The sequence below is a fragment of the Martes martes genome (assembly GCF_963455335.1).
Source record: "Martes martes genome assembly, chromosome: 4".
NCBI classification, from domain to species: Eukaryota; Metazoa; Chordata; class Mammalia; order Carnivora; family Mustelidae; genus Martes; species Martes martes.
This window is the reverse complement of record NC_137891.1, coordinates 77,657,677-77,675,619: the sequence shown is the minus strand read 5'-3', so window position 1 is coordinate 77,675,619 and position 17,943 is coordinate 77,657,677.

Here is a 17,943-nt window from a genome sequence, read left to right as displayed (position 1 = left end):
AACAACACCCCCTCACCTGAAAGGGCCCCAAGATTCCCCCCAGCCTTTTTCTAACATTTGCCCGCTTTGTGTGGTGACTGATTTGACACCTTCGTTTTCTCCCCCTGCCATTTATGCTTTCACCTCCCCTTCCTACCCCCACCACCATTGGATGAATGGATTTTGTAATTCTGTCTGTTACATTTTATACATTTGTTATTTTTGTTTTTGTTTTTGTTTTCTGTTGTAAGGGCCAAGGGCAGGTGGCCCCAAAATGGCCCACTTTGGCATGAAGATTATTTGGAGTTAAAAAAAGCAATCAAAACCCAGCAGACTCATGAAAAACATGTTATTTCCCCCCTCAACTGCCTAAAAATTTAGACAGAGGGCTTGCTCAAGGAAGAGAGCCTTTGAGGAATAGAAGCAGAAAAATATTCACCTTTAGCCCAGAAGGCTGACCTATAGCCTGCATTGCTTCAATAAGGTTCAAATACAGGCTGGTTGCTACATTTTTTTTAAAAGATTTTATTTATTTATATGAGGGAGAGAGAGGGGGAGAGAAAGCATGAGAGGGGAGAAGGTCAGAAGGAGAAACAGACTCCCCATGGAGCTGGGAGTCTGATGCAGGACTCAGTCCTGAGACTCCAGGATCATGACCTGAGCTGAAGGCAGTCTCTTAACCAACTGAGCCATGGAGACACCCTGGTTTCTACATTCTTAAAGTGTCTCATGACTGCCTGTACTGGTAGTACACTACACTGGTAGTTAATATTGAACTGAATGATAAGCCCCAGAGAAATCTTACGAGAGTAGTTTTATGAGTAGAAATTCGAAGAAGACATTTATGATCTAACAGTCCCAGCATGTCCCCACCCCCTTGATCATTAAGCATATAACCACCATCTTCATATAGCAAAATTGCTGCTCTTTCTGCCCATAGGTCCCACCCCCATACTACTCAAATAAACTTACTGATAGGGAAAAACTGTACTCTAAGATGGCTGACCAAACCAGCAAGGGAATTCCAGTCCCTGTCTCAACGACCTTCCGGGTTCTTCTTTTCTACCCCATTTCCCCCTCGTGCCAAAAGTATCAAGTATGTAGAAGTAGAAAGGTATAAATCCCCCTCCCTGCTTGTGTTAGGGGATTTGGCCTTTGGAGAACAACCTCGTCTGAGCCCACCGGTGTTAAATAAACCTCTGATCCTCCAAGGCCTCCGAGTGCTGCTTGGTTCTTCCGCCAGGATCCAGTCCAGGTTCTGTAACATTACCAACTTGAACAGTAAAACATCTCAAGAATTCTTTCTTGGCCATTGTGCTCCATGATCCCACAACACTACCACCATAGGTAACTACATTGTGATATGAACTAGGTAGGCACAGGAGGAACCCAACAAGGCCTATTTGATCAAAGTCCTCTCTGTCCCCTTGTTGCAGCCCAGGAAACATTTTTTTTACCCTTTTTATTACATTACATTTATTCTTTCATCTTCCTATGAATTGCATTCCTTTCCTTTAAAGTCCCAGACCCCTACCCCCTTCTCTTCAGTTGAGAGTCATGTACAGACCTCATTTTGCCCATCTTTGGAATTTCTTGTCTGTGTGGATTCCTCTTGTACATGAAATTAAATTTGATTTTCTCCTGTTAATCTGTCTCTTGTCAATTTGATTCTTAGTCCAGCTCAAAGGACCTTAAGGGGCAGAGGAAATCCTTCCCTACCCTGTGAAGCACCTACATTGGATGTGGGGAATGAAGGAATATCTCAGTTGTTGCTGAACACTTGTAACTCAGGTTAACTTTTGGTCTCTCTTGCTCCACTGGGGCAGGTAGGGGGTTGGGGGTGGGGAGCAGCCTGAGGAGATGAAGCAGGAGGATAGAGAGATATGTTAGATTTTGAGAAATGATTTTTTCTTTCTTTCTTTTTATTTATTGTTTTATTGGTTCATGTACGTACATTGCAATCATTAAAGCACTCACTGTAAAGAAAAAAGATTTATTTATTTATTATCTATTTATTTATTAGAGAGAGATTGTGCTTGGGCACACAAGCAGGGGGAGCTGCAGGCAGAGGCAAAGAGAGAAGCAGGCTCCCGACTGAGCAGGGAGCCCCATGTGGGACTCAGTCCCAGGACCCTGAGATCATGATCTGAGCCAAAGGCAGAGGCTCAACCCACTGAGCCATCCAGGCATCCTGGAATGTTTTTTTTTTCTTCTCAAAGAAGAAAAAGCTTTTTTTCACTTGTGTGTTATAAATTCCCCAAAATGGGGAAGTACCAATTCTGTACCACTGTCACTGCAAACAGGATACTCAGAAAACCTGAACTTTTCCAACACCGGAGATTGGAAATTAACTGCTGGCCACAGCCAGATCTGTCTAGTAATTCAAAGGAATAATGGGTGCTATAAATAGTAATTGAAGGAATAAATTTATTAAATCCCAAACCTCTGATTATTTGGTGATTTTTTGGTTTTTGGTCTTGTTGTTGTTATTTTAAGAAACCATAGAGGGTTTCTTACGCAGTGGGCAGATGTCCAAATAACTACATAATTTTAAAATGTCACAGTTAAACCTGAGCTAGTCTCCCCTCCACCAAACCTCCCAAAACACAAGTCTGCCACTAGATAGCAATGTAAACTTTGGTAACTCACTTAGAGTGTCTGTTGCTTTCTGTGTAAAATGAACCAAGTGAACTGATAGAACCCAAGATCTCTTTCAGCTTTGAAATTCTCATCTACCTTTTCCACCTATAGAGGCTGTTCCAGACAGAAAACTTAAATGTTAAGAAGTTCTAAGGTCTTCCAATAATGTTCAACAAAGGTAACTTAAATAAATTAAAATATTGTGAAAGCAAAACAAATCAAAGGCTCTGAGATTTCAAGATCTGGTTCACTACTTACTGGAAGAAAATTATACCAAAAAATAAAGAAGCAAGGATTATGGATAAAAATAGAAAAAAGGTAGGTGGCAGAATATATAATTGTATAGAAGTCTGAGGAATATGCAGGCTGGCAAGTGAGTTTAATATTAAAATGTCAAAGAAAGAGTCTGAAAGGGATAATTGAAGGTCAAGAGTAAGCCAGAGAACCGCTGACTGAAGAAGCCATAAATATACAGAACAGGAAGAAATACAGGAAATGTAAATCTATTTAAAATGTTTATTTAAACAAATGAAGGCTATAAAACTTGAGATGACTGAAATAAGGAGGAGGGAAAGTAATTAGCATTTACTGACTACCTATGATGTGTCAGGCATTGGGCCAGGTGGTTTACATAGCCTATGCAATTTACGACTTCACTGAAGACTTAAAAAAAGAAACTAGGACCATCATGAATAATTATTGTTCATTATGCACAAGTCTTGAGGAGTCAAAGAAGTCTTGGTTGCCAGTCCTGAATTTTTCAGCAGGACCTCAGCACAAGCTCGTCATCTGCAGTTTGAATGTTTCTCAGATGATTGTGACACACAGCCAAGCTTGAAAATCACAGGTCTAAAGCACACCCTTAAACTTGGTGTGTTCACATTCAACTGATGAAAAGAGTGCATTGCTGTAATTGTGCAGGAGAGAGTGGGAGGCTGCAAGATGTGCAGAGACCCTCAGGAGAGCTGGAAAATGGAAAGGAGAAGGGAAATCAAAGCGGTCCCTGTGGCTGAACCAGACATGGCCTACTGAGGAAGTCCCACTTAGATCATGTGGATTCCAACTAGGATAAGAATAGAGAGAAAGATAATTTCATAATTGACTAATCTTAACTACTGGTCGGTGTAATATCAGAATTGGTAAAGCAGAGCTGGAAAGTGACAGGGTCCTCAGGATAGTCATTGTCAAGTACCAGTTGTGTTATACCACAAACTCCATCCAGTCTGGATCCCAGACTCTGTGAGGTATGCTAGCGGGCTTCCCTGCTAAGGAATAGGCTTCCCTGATAGGTAACAGCGTTGAGGTCCCATGGCAGCCGGGACAGTAACAAGGACAATTATTAGATGTGTTGTGGGGAGGGAGGATGGAAGTGATATGAAATAGGCAGCTCAGTAAGGGGTGGGTTTCAGAACTCAGTGGCTCTCATAGTTACCGGGAACTAGAGTAAACATAAGATGTCACATCACGGGCTTCTACTAAATGGAAAGGTACAGTGACATTAAGGGGGGGAATCAGAGTCTTGCAGGTCCACACCTATGAGTCTACACCAGGACCCCAGATTCCAGGCCACTCTTGTGTGGAACACAGGCCCATGTGCTCCAAAAGCAGGTGACCCGTTCTGAATTCCAGCATTGCCACTATGCTTGTGTGAACTTGGCCAAGTTACTTAACCTCTATGAACCTTAATTTTCTTCCTGTAAGTTGGTATCTGAATAAGAGCTCTACCTCATAGTGTTTTTGTTAGGATTAACTGAAATAAGGTATGTATATTTCACAATAAAGAACCACTCAGAAGAGTTAGAAAATGTTCACAAGGGCTAGCTGTTGCTGTTACCATGAGCTGATGAAGATGAGCCAGACAATGGCTGTGGAATTGAGGGGTGGAGGGAGAGAATGGGTGGTGGGGGGGGGGGCAAGAGGGACCTAAAGTGAGCAGACAGACAGGAAATGAGAATTTGAACTACAGGAGGGCTGAAAAAAAGAAAGAATTGAAGTCATACAGTGAAGGACAGGTTAAGTGACTTGGTGATTTGGCTGTGAAGAAGCAAAGGCCCTGTCTAAGCGGCCAGAGATTTGAAGCCTTAGTGACTAGGGCGATAGGGTAACTGGGACAGAAATAGGAAGTATGCCAAGGAAAAAGCGTTTGGGAAGAAGAGGAGAGTGAGTCAGAGATATTGGGATTTTAAACTACTATGTAGAGATGAGTCAAGCCCCCAGGTGGAGTTTGAGGGATCCATCTGTCAGAGCTCAGAGAGACGCTGAGGTGGTAGTGGGATGGGTGGTGGGGACAGAGACACCGAGAACCAGCAAGAGGAAGGCCCATAGAGAGGCAGAGAACACACCAAGGATGAGCAGAATCAGGACTCAAGATGTGGCAGCTCATGGTTCAAAAGGCAGAAAAAATAAGGAAGGAAGAAAAAAGCAGAGGTTTCAAGCACCTAAGTTGGCATAGAGCCCAGATGCAGCATGAGGACGTCATGCACTGATCACCCACATCTGCCATGGGTGATGAGGAAAACAAAGGTAAGAGAAATGTAGCTTAAATTAAATCTCCTTACAGCTTGCAGCCCACTGATAGACACCTGAAACATGCACAGTGTGACCTTCTTCAAGGAACTCATGGCTGCCTTAGCACTTATGTTTTGTTAAAGACTGATAGTAACCTTATCTTAATAGCAGCTGGCCCCTCGAGGTCCTGTAAGCCTTGCTTCCACATTCCTTAGAGACTTAAGCTATCCCTTACACCCGCAAACTAAAAAGTATATAATCAGTCACTGCTCACCATCCCAGGGCAGCTCTTTCTGCCCACAGGTCCTGTCCCCACCCTGTAATAAAATCATCATTTTGTACCAAAAACATCTCAACAATTCTTTCTTGGCCATTCACTCTTGAACCCAAACTTCACGTCACATCAGCCAGTGAGAGAAACAGCCTCACTTGGGCTTTAACTTTCTTTGGTGAAAAGAGAGTTTAACACCTGATCTCTGAGGGTGCTGTTTGGAGCCAGAGTGGTGGAGCAGAAACCAAGTTGTGTGTGATAATAGACAGAGCTCTTTAAACAGAAGGCAGTAAGGGAACACCGAGTTTTCCAGAATTTTTACAGTGAAAGGAACTTGTGTAATAGCTTCAAAGATCAGCAAGGTCAAAGGAAGGCAGTCCAGTAACCACAGGTGCAGAGTACTGACCTGGGTTCTAGTGCGGAAATAGAGCAGGCTCCGATAGTGGGCATAACAGACTAAAATCAACAGAAGAATCCTAAGAGAGGGGTCCTATGTCTCAGATATCTCTGTGAAACATTCTGGTACTTCTAGTTCTTACAAACTGAATTGAACCCACCAAAGCCTAAAGAGGTAGGAGAGCCAGGACCATGGAGTAGCTTGGAAACAAAGGCAGTCCTTAACGGAGACTATAAATATGTATTTAAATATCTTAGGGTTTTGATTAACTGCTTATGATATCCTGTGGACTAGCACAAAACTACCTTTTCAAGTCCATATGTTATAGGAACCTTATACTTTACAAAACATTAAGTTTGTATGTCACCACTAAGGAAGTCAGTAGGCAACAGTCTCAATACATAAAGTGTGTGTGAGATTTCATATTCATGGACTTTAAGATGAAATAAAGTTTAATTGAGCAATAAAAGCCTAGAATTTCTATGGTGTATAAGCAGTGACAAAGCTAAGAGTTTCTTTATTATCGTGTTGTACCTTACTATAAAATTGTCTTGGCAAAACTAACCCAAGTTTAAGGGTCCTAGAATACATGAAAGCACATTTAAAGGAAAACAGTTTAGAAAAATCTCTCAGCAGATAATCATTCAGATCATTTAATGGGCTTGGGCCTTTAACAACGAACAGAAGATTTCTCCAAAGAAAGATTTTCTCAGAAAAATAAGATTGCCTTTTCAGGATGATGATGTTATTAAGAAAATGTTTTGTGTTCAAGAGTGGAAACCTTGGACTTAACAAAAACCTTTTGAGTTTCAGCCCAGAAAAATCTGTCTGGATTTTGATTTAACATTTACCAAGTATATCTGGCATACAGATCTAGACAGACATTGCCAGACAGAGCTCAATGCTGTGAGATTAGAGTTTCTGAATTTACTTCTTCCCTTAGGTCACACAGACTCTAGTTTAAGCACAGTTTCCTTCCAAAAGCCAATAATTTCCCCTAGGCAGATTGCTTACTTTGCTATAAAACAAAGATAATAGTAAGTCTTAATTTTGGTCCTCAGGAAAGTTCCTTGGTTGCTAACCCATGCATAGTTAATAGCAATTGTTTTTGGTATAGTTTGATGGTTTATAATTCATCTCAATACAAATCATTGCATCATCTCTTGATAATCATCCTGAGATGTACTTACCATCCTCATTTTTCAGGTGAGAAAAACATGACTAACTTAAGGTTATTCAGTGAACACATGATTCAGAATGTAGGTCTACTACCACCATAGCAACATGTACATTCTACTCCATGTAATCCACGCACATGTTCATTCATTTATTCAAAAACATTTGCTGAATAAAAGAAAGGGAATACAAAAAGCATGTCTTGGGCACAATCTAATGAGCTCCTATACAAATAGTTTGAATTTTGTTAGTCATAATCCTCTGAAAATGACCCCTAATCTCTCTATCAAACTAAATGGGAGCCTGTAAGTATGGCATTATAGTTCTAGGGCTGATTTACTAAGAAACAGAATGAAAATAAGTATAAGTCGTCAGTGCTATTTGATATTTTCTGAATTCCTAAGGTGATCTGCATGGAAGATGGAATCAAATGAGTCCTAGGGACAGAGAAATTGGGAGAGGAGACAATATGAAAGGAAGAGCAGGAGGCAGACCAAAGGAGAGAGTCAGAACATAAGAAGTTTCACAATGATCTTTCTACCTGGATCCACAGTCTTGTCAGGAAAAGAGTGACTGCCTCCTCTGAATCGACAAGCATGAAATCTAATTTGAAAATTAAAATGGAGACCACCTTGGACATATTCAGAACATGTGTTTGTCGTAGACATGTAATTGAACTTCCAGAGTTGAAGTACACGTTGAACCTATGGACTTTTGATTGGTTGAACCTTTAGAATTTTTTCATGGTCTTTAGACTCACAGGAATTAATATAATGAAGCATGGATCTTTTTTATTGTCTGTGATTTTAATATGTTTAATATTAACCACACTGGTATTCTAGAAGTTTTTGTTTTCAAAATTTAAGAGTGCATTCTCTATGCTAAAATGATTATAATAAGAACCACGCCATTTTATTTGTTTACTTATTAGATATGTCTTTTTTTTGAGCACCTGCTAAGTGCAAGGCACTTTGCTGGGTTCTGTGGAGAAAATTAAGTTCTTAATTGTTGCTTGTTAACCCTGAAAATATAAATGGAACTACTGTGTAATGTAAGACTCTTAATCGAAATCGTTTGAGTACTTGGATTTTCTATACCTAATATTTGATGTACTCATTAAGACAGAATAAGAATATTTAATATTCAAGCCAGAATGCTTAACATGTCAGTTCAACAAATATTTGTCACACGTATCCCATGGATTCCACACCATACTAGGCTTCGAGGATACGCAGATAAGTATACCTCCTTTTATCATGAAGCTCATTGAGACCCAGAGCTATTAACACCAACTATGCTGCAAAATTTCCTGTGGTGCCCTAGAAATACAAGGACATCTCACTGTGTTCCTCAGTGTTAATTTGGAACAGGACTTGTTATCTGTTATTTTTATGCCTCATGGAGGATTGTAATACCCAGTCAATGAAAAAAATCACTAGTCTCATGGAAATTATTTTGCTTATGACCTATTCTTTATTTTTCAATGAATCATTTAGTGCTGTTTCTCATATAACTAGACATACACCAGCCCTCTCACCTAGAAATTTTACTTTTACGTTACTCAAAACAAATAAACACACATGTCCACAAAGGGACCTGTACAAGAATGTTTATGGAACTTTATTAGTAATAGCTTGTGTGTTCAGCAAAAGGAAAATGGGGCGGGTGACCATCTGATATACAATGAAATACCACTCACCAACTTAAAGGAATGAACTACTGGTATATACAACAATGTGAATAAATCTCAGAAAATATAATGCTAAATGAAAGAGGCATTGTATAAAAACATGCATACTGGGGGCACCTGGGTGGCTCAGTGGGTTAAGCCTCTGCCTTCGACTCGGGTTATGATCCCAGGGTCCTGGAATCGAGCCCCACATCGGGCTCTCTGCTAAGCAGGGATCCTGCTTCCCCCTCTCCCTCTCTGCCTGCCTCTCTGCCTACTTGTGATCTCTGTCTGTCAAATAAATAAATAAAATCTTTAAAAAAATGCATACTGAATCATCCTATTTGTCTTCAGTTCTATAATAGGCAACCATGGTGGAAAATAATCAAAACAGTGATTGCCTTGAGGAGGTTGGCAGTTGAGAAAGACCAAGAAGGAACTTTCTAAGATGATAGCAATATTCTATTTATTAATAGAGATTTGGTTATCCTGGGAAATGTGTTTATCAAAACTCAAAGCATGCTGTACCTAAGAAAAGAAGAAACCTCAAAAGAAAAGAAAAAAAAAAACAGATCTTGAGCTCTAATTGATGGTATGTAAGTTGAAGTATCTAGGAGAGGAATGTACTGATGTAGCTTACATTGATGGATGGGAAAATGAGATAGATTGATGGATGGAGGGCAGGATAGATAGATTTAATAAAGCAAATAGAATAAAATATCAGTGCAGAATCTAGGTGGTGGGCATAAGGGTGTGCACTATAAGACTGGTTCAGCTTTTTTGTATATTTGAAAATTTTTTTGATTAAATAGTAGGAAAAATTATAAAAGCTTGTCTACAGTAGTTAATGTTATTCCAAGCACTTTGTATGTGTTAACTCATTTATTCTGCATAAGTCTTGTAACAGAAAGAGGCTGGTTGTCCACCAAATCCGCTACCTCTTCTCTCTGGTCACACAGATGCCTTCTAACCAATCATGTGTTTACCTGTGGTCACATGACAGTTCTGGCCAGTGGACTGGGAGTGGAAGTGATGGGTACCATCACAGGGCCCGGCCCATAGAAATCTTTCCCATCTGAGAGTGGATGGAAACCTCATAACCTTGGTACTTTTTGCTGACCCACTGGAGGAGCAATACTGGCCCACTGGAAATATCTGTCTGGGACTTCTTTCGAGCTTGAAATATACTTCTTTGTTATATGATAGAAATGTGTGGTTTTATCTACTGTTTTTATCTACTGTTGTAGTTACCACTCTAACTTGCACATAATTCTACATGATATGTACTAATAGTATCCTTATTTAATACATAAGGACATAATCTAGAGGTAAAACAGCTCAGCAGCAGCCCTGGGATGCAAACTCAGGCAGATTGGTTCCAGAGTCTAGACTCCTGAGTTTTAACACTATCTACGCCTCTTTCTCTCTTGTAGGTACAGGTAAGTAATTGTTTGTTTCTCCTTAGAGCAACAGATATAACTCAGTGGCAGTGGATCACCTTTCAAAATACAAATTCGTATTCCCAGGAGCAGACTTCTTAATAATGACTGAGTGTGCTGGTCTGCCGGTTCTGTTCCATGTCAACCAGGCAGGGTAGACAGTGCCTGGGGAATGGAGGGGGAGGCAGGAAGGAAGAAGAGGACACAAACAGCAGCGCTGACATTTGAGAATACATTATTGTCACTGTTAATCTAAATAAGAATGGGGAGGAATCCCTATTCACTGTATATAGCTTACTAATGTCCTTTTGACTGGTGCTTCCTCTGGTCCCCCCAAATTCATATCAAAATAGGGAGGGTTGAGCTTCTCCTTTGACCTCTAGTTGGCCATATCTCATCAGTAGTGATAATAGCAGAAAAGGTAGCTTCTTCACCCCAGATCAATACTTGATATAAACCACATGTATTGATTTACTGAACTCCTGGTAATGAAGCAGTGTCTACAAGACCCAAAATGTAAAACAGACATATCAAAAGAGAACCTCTGATATTTTGCTGAGCTGAGTTTTGATAGGTTCACCATATTCCAGAGAAATAAAATGCTGAGCATAGATCCTCTGCAATGCACATAGAGGCAGGAAGCAGAAAATTTGTATATAAACCTATTACTGTGGTGCTCTGGAACTTTTACTAACCATTGGGCTCCTAATTACCAGATGCCATGGAGCTTTGAGTTACATTTAGGAAATTACTGAGGTTGCCAAATTCATATTTAAAAAGAATAACAAGGCACAGAGTAATGTCAGATAGCCTTGTGAATCAACACAGAATCAAATGAAATTCAGCCATGCCCTTTCTGTTTTCATGTTTGTTATGCTTTATCAGGTCACTGAATATGAAAACAAATCATACAGATACTGTACTTTTTATGTTTGTTATGCTTTATCAGGTCACTAAACATGAAAATAAATCAATACAGATCCTTTTGCTTTACTCTGGTAAGAGGTTGCAAACCAGCAAACACTTTGGTACCAGGACTATTGACAGTTGTTTCTGAGTATTAATGGTTAAAAATTTCCGAGCATCTAGGTGATCTGAATTTTCTTAGATTTCAAAATGCAGTTCTCAACTTCCTCAAAGATCTCTAGGTCTTTCTCAAACCTTACTCTTTAAACTTAGCCTTTAAAAAACTTTCACACTCTGAGTCTAAGTAAACCAATAGCATTTTGTGAGTGTCGACCCAACCATCAGTTTCTCCCATTCATGTCAGATTTTGGGGTTTGGTTTCCAAGCCTTTGTCAGGTGAGTCCCCAGAGATGACCCTCAAAGTCTGCTACATTGGTCACTGTGAACATAAAGAATTAGATTCTAGATTCTTGGCTCTGCTCTACTACAGAATTTCTGAGAGGTAATTATTTATTTAACTACCCAACTTCAAATAGTGCCCCCCAATCCATGTTTAGGCAGAACCCCAGAAGATGACCTTCCTTGTAAATAAGACTTTTGCAGATATAGTCAAGTTAAGATGAGGCGACAGTGGATTGGAGTAGCCGATAGTCCACTATGCCTCGTGCTTTATTTATTTTTTAAAAGATTTTATTTATTTATTTGAAAAAGAGAGAGCAAGCGAGTGTGAGCAGGGAGGGAGGAGATGGAGAAACAAACTCCCCACTGAGCAGCAGCCCGATGTGGGGCTCCATCCCAGGACCCCAGGATCATGAACTGAGCAGAAGGCAGACATTTAACCAACTGAGCTACCAGGTTCCCTGATGCCTGGTATTTTTATAAGAGGAGAAAACACAGACAAGAAAGACACATGTGGAGAAGGCCATGTGACAGTGGAGGCAGAGATTGCTTGTCTTCAATTCAAGGAACACTAAGGATCGCCAGCAACTACCAGAGCTAGGAAGAGGCAAAGATGGAGCCACCCCTAGAACCTTCAGAGAGAACCAGTTTCTGCCAATGCCTGGATTTCAGACTGCGACAACAGACTCTGTTGTTTTAAGCTACCCAGTTTGTGGTTCTTTGTTTGGCTGTCCTAGGATCTCATACAGATAACACCTGGTACAGAGATAATGTTTCCAAAGATTTATTACGAAATATTTGAAACCAAATCAGCATGAAATACATGATGCATTTCTCTTTTTGCTCACAAGCTGGCCTCTAAAAACAAAAAAGAAACAAGTACTTTTGCTGAGGTGGTAGCTGGTGGACTGCGGGCATTTGTCACACTCCACCACTGTGTCTGAAGGAATGACAGCCTTTCCATGATAAAGGGGAGCCAGAGAGTATGCTCAGAGCCCCCAAGTCCTCTTCTCCAGTGACCAGCAGTGTCTTCTGAGATGGTACCTGTGACACTGAACCTGAGAACACCCTTGTTGTTTACAGTCGCAAAGCATAGAGGCATCCCTTTGCAAAAACATTTGGCACTAGGTTCCAGGGCATGAGCTCAGTGACCCTTATCACACGTTTGGGCTTGCCTAGCTGGCCTACCATTCCAAAGCCTTAATTTCCTCACCCAGGGAATGCCAGCCACAGTACTGCCTGTCTCTCTCAGTTATTCTGAGAGTTGAGTGAGTTAACACGTAGAAAGTGCTTGGATTGTAGCTGGTACACAAAGCCCTAAATCAATGGCAGGTGCTATTCTTGTCTAGGACAGCCCCAAAAGCCCCAGAAGGAGAGCTTCATACAGAACATTCTTCGTTGCTTCATATGGCAGAAGAGTTTGGAAACCACGTCTCTGAAGAAAAAAGTTCAATATCGAGGATAGCATGGTCTAGGAGACATTTTACTTGATTCCTATTTCCAAATGCCTACAAGAGAAGACTGGAACAAGTCTGAGACAGGTGTTTATACGTTGCCCAGAGTAAGGAGGTAAGGAGGTTCCTCCTTTGGGTAAGGAGGTTACCTCTCTGGTAAATAACCTTGTGTGTCCCTTGGCACGAACAGCTTCATAGCTTCCTGATAGCAGTGACGAAATGATCTATTGGTGCAGAATAAGTGAACCTTTCCTTTCGCCTTCTTGAATTAAAGAGAGCACTCAACCTTTAGCAGAGCTGAGATCCAATTTTAAATGACACATTCAGTAGAGCTGGCACCAAATTTTTCTCCTACATCGTGGAGGATTCTGACTTCATCCACATTTGCACTAGGCCTTTGTGAGACTGACAGACACCTCCAGTGCTCAGAAAGCATAAGCATCTTCACTGAAAATTTGATCTGTCTTGTATATTCTGGCTTTCTGAATCTGAAAGTCTCTAGTCTTTCACAATATGTGTATCTCCTAGAGAAAAAGTTGGTCACTTAATGGAAACAACCAAAAATCTGTCACAAAATTTTGAGACCCCCTTTAAAGCAAAAGTTTAATGAAAAAGGAAAACGTAAGTCACACTTCTAAGAAAGTGTGGAGTCTATTTACGGCCTTTCCACATAAATTTGGTTATTTAAGCTTAAGCTCCTTAATTTCCTTGACCTCTGTATTGATTAATTTGCTCAAAGTGTAGAATAATAGAATGAAGTGTCCAAAAGGTGGATGGTATCAACATACGACTGAGTTTACATCCAAATTTCACATGGTCTGTGGCCAAATGGCTGTCAAGACAACAAGGAACTATCTTCTGTTCTCAAGCTACTGCAAGTCCCTGCATTCAGTGCCTCGAATGGGCAACATAGCCCTAACTCCATTTTATTTCTGGAGACTTCCAGGTTCTGGTCTAGCAAGTAAAGAACTCAGATGTTACCACTCCCATCCTCCCCACAAGAGAAAAACTGGAAATCAGTGACTTTTCTTCAGATCCATCCAAGAACTGAGTTGACAAGGCAAACCACCAGCCTGAAAACTGGAAGGGAATACAGAGAACCAGAGCCCACAGGGAGCAGACACTGCAGCTGGTGGGGACACGTGAAAGATACGTAACTGTCCTGGAGACTGAGTGTGGATTAGCTCAAGAGGAAAAAAAATATATTCCTGTGAACCCAGTCTTAGGGGTGCCTCACACTTCTGTGAGTTTTACCTGGAAGAACCACACCAGATTCTCAAGGGAAAGATCAGATAATAATCCCTGCCTACTTCAAGCAAGAAGAGGGAAAAGTAGCCATTATGAAATATACTCAGAACGTTCTGTTCTCATACAAAAAAGCCTGCCATCAAGGGAAACTATCTTCCTAGAACCTACCTGGCTTGGGTTTTACCTGAGTCTGACCAATGGAGGAGAAAGGAAATGCCCAGGTCCAGCCCCCATTAGTCTTTTTACCCACCTAGGAGAGTGAAAAGGAGCTGAGAGATGCTTGTGAAGGTCATAGCCCAGGGCCATGAGCCGACACCTAATCATAGGAACACAGAATGCATCTCCCTCCCTCAAACCTTACCACTGTAGCCAAAACATTCCTTTATAATAATGGAGGATTAGAGCTAAAAAGAACTGTAAGATTCAGACCCAATTTTAGGAGTCTCTAAGAGAGCCTAAACACAATAGAAGAGATGAAAGCGAGGATACCAGAGGATATGTTAGCCCCTGCCACCTGCCAGCATAGCAAACAGTGAATACAGCCTCCCTACCTGAAACCCCACACTAAAGGCATATTAACCTTTGTTCTTCTTACTCAGTACATCATGTCTGTCCTTTAATGACAACAACAGCAACCACAAACACAGGCTAAAAAGCAAAAACACAGATGGGAGAGGCATAGCAAACATCACAACTGGACTCAGATGTGTCAGAGATTTTGAAATTATCAGACCAGGAATTTAAAATAAAATGAATAATGTGCTAAGGACTGTCAAGTGGACAGAAAAACAGAAAGTAGGACAACATGTAAGAACAGACAGGTAGTGTAAGCAGAGAAATGGAAATCTATGAGGAAATCAAAAGGAAATGATAGAAATGAAAACTACTATAGTAGAAGTGAAGAATCTCTTTGATGGGCTCTTTAGTGGACTGGATACAACTAAGGAAAGTGTCAGTGAATGTTAAGATACATTGACAGAAACTTCTCAAGCTCAAAAGCAAAGAGAAAAAACAATGGCTGAGACTGGGAGCCAGAACCAAATATACAAGAACAGTGGGAGGATTATTATGTCAAATAGACTTAATTTTTTAGAACAGATTTAAATTTACAGTAAAATTGAGAAGATAGTTCAGAATTTCCCATATACTTTTTACCCAGCTTCCCCTATTACTAATATCTTACATTTTCATGGTACATGTTACAATTAGTGAACCAATATCCATACATAAGTATTTACTAAAGTCTAAACTTTATTTGATTTTCTTAGTTTTTTCCTAATGTCCTTTTTTGTTTCCAGCATCCCACCTATACACGTTACATTTAATGATGTCTCCTTGGGCTTCTCTTAACTGTGACAGTTGCTCAAACTTACATTATTTTTGATGATCCTGACAGTTTTGAAAAGTATTATTCCTTGGGATTTTCCTAGGGTTTTTATCATGATGTGGATTTGAGTTACAGTTTGAGAGGAAGAAAACAGAGGTAAAATGCCATGCTCATCACATCAAGGGCACATACTATCAACATGACATATCATTGTTGTTGGCCTTCGTCACCAGGCTAAAGGTAGTGTTTGTCGGTTCTCTCTACCGCAAAGTTACTCTTTTCTCTTCCCATACTTTGGAAGGCAGTCACTATGTACAGTCTGCACTTAAGGAATGGGGGGTTATGTAACACCTCGTTAAGGGAGAAATATCTACATAAAATATTTAGAGTTTCTCTCTTTCTTCCTTTTTTTCTTTCTTTCTCTCTCTCTTTCTTACTTTCTTTCTTTCTTCTTTCTTTCTTCCAGTATGGACACATAAGTGTTTATTTTATACCTTGGATTATAATATAATACTTTTTTTTTTCTTGCTCAAATTGTTCCAGCTTTAGCCATTCAGACTATCCATGTTCCTTTGACATCTTCTCAGAATTACGGCTTTATAAATTTATTTTGAACACATCCTGACTTTCTGGCACTAAAGTTGTACTAGAGCCATCTTATATATTACCTGTCTCTGGTCACTGGTACTGGAGGATGTTATGAGAAACCATGGTCTGGGTGCCAGCCATACTCATTGCTACTGGGGCATCATCTCTTTTAGACTATGTAACTTGACAGAATAAGGAAATAGATGTTATAGAGTAGCACAAGTATATCCACACAACTACATTTTCTATATCCAACTATCTGTATCTGTATTAAGATCAACATGATGTTAGTTTGAGATCTCCATCTCATTGTTACGTTGGTTATGCTAGCTTCCTCCCTTTGCTTGTCTGTAAATTCCCACTCCAACTAAAAAACTTGGCTCACACAATCTGCCATCCATTCACTCAGTTGTTTAATTCCAATATACAGGTATGCAGTATCAGCATTGCTAATCCTTACCCTCTTGGGAAAAAAACCTTATCAACTGGAGTACAGTGCTTACATGCAGTTCTTTTGTCTCCAGACTCCAGTATTTCCAACTAATCAACACATTTTCCCCACCCCTTCAGGGAACTTATTTTATACATTTGTAATACACTTAGATCCTCTTGTCATGATTTGCTTTCCTTCCTGGGACCCCTCAACCTCATAAATTATTCTTAAAATTTGTATATGTTAAGTTTCCCTTATTATACTGTGAAGTTCTAAGGGTTTTGAAGTTCTTATGTTTTTTACTGTACATCCACCATTACAGTATCAGGGAAATTATTTCACTGCCCTAAAATTCCCTTGTGCTCTGGGGTGCCTGAGTGGATCAGTGGGTGGAAGCCTCTGCCTTCGGCTCAAGTCATGATATCCGGGTCCTGGGATCGAGCCCCACATCGGGCTTTCTGCTTAGTAGGGAGCCTGCCTTCCCCTCTTTGCCTACATGTGATCACTGTCTGTCAAATAAATAAATAAAATCTTTAAAAAAAAATCCCTTGTGCTTTACCCATTTAATCTTTTCTCCCTCCCCTTGAGCTTCTAGTAGTCAGCAATCTCCTTATTGTTATAGTTATGCCTTTTCCAAAATGTCATCTAATTGAAATCATATACTGTGTAGCTTTTTAAGAATGCCTTAACATTGAAATGTGTATTTAACTTTATCCGTATCTTTTTGTGGCTTAATAGCTCTTTTTTATCACTTAATAATATTCCATTGTTTGTATATACCATGGTTTATCCAGTCACCTATTGAGGGATAGCTTTGTTGCTTCCAGTTTTCAAATCACATAGGGACATACCTAGGAATGCAATTGCTGGATTATGTGGTAGTACCACATATTTTAAAAATCACTTCTGATACCAATGTTTTATGATCCTACCAGAAGTAGCATTATTTCCATTTTATAGTAATGGTTAATAGTAATAAAATACAAAATATGAATATAGGGAAAGTAAAAAATGACAGAGATATACCATACCAACACCATTTTCTCCCCAAAGTATTCTCAGTGAATTAATTCTTTCTCTTAACTGGTTATTTGGAATTAACAACAAATTTACATAGTGAGATGCTGATCTATTGTGACTACACCTAAGGGATATCAAATAAATCAATGTATTTTCATGCTAATAGCCATTAGGAAGTCATTTTCTTTTTCAGTGTTTCAAGGAATACTCATTGGCCCATCTCTGGCATTCGGTGGGATATGTTCATGCCAGATATTAGCAATGTTATATAGTAATGTGACATCAACACAGTGTTTTATGATATGACTTTTAAAATTGATAACAATGCTATACAATATTCTTGAAAGTTGCTAAGAGAGTGGATCTTAATTGTTCTCACCACCAAAAAAAAAGTAATGGTAATTTATGGAACATGATGAAGGTATTAGCTAACCCTACACCAGTAATAATATTACAATACAAAACTATCAAATCAACATTTTGTACACC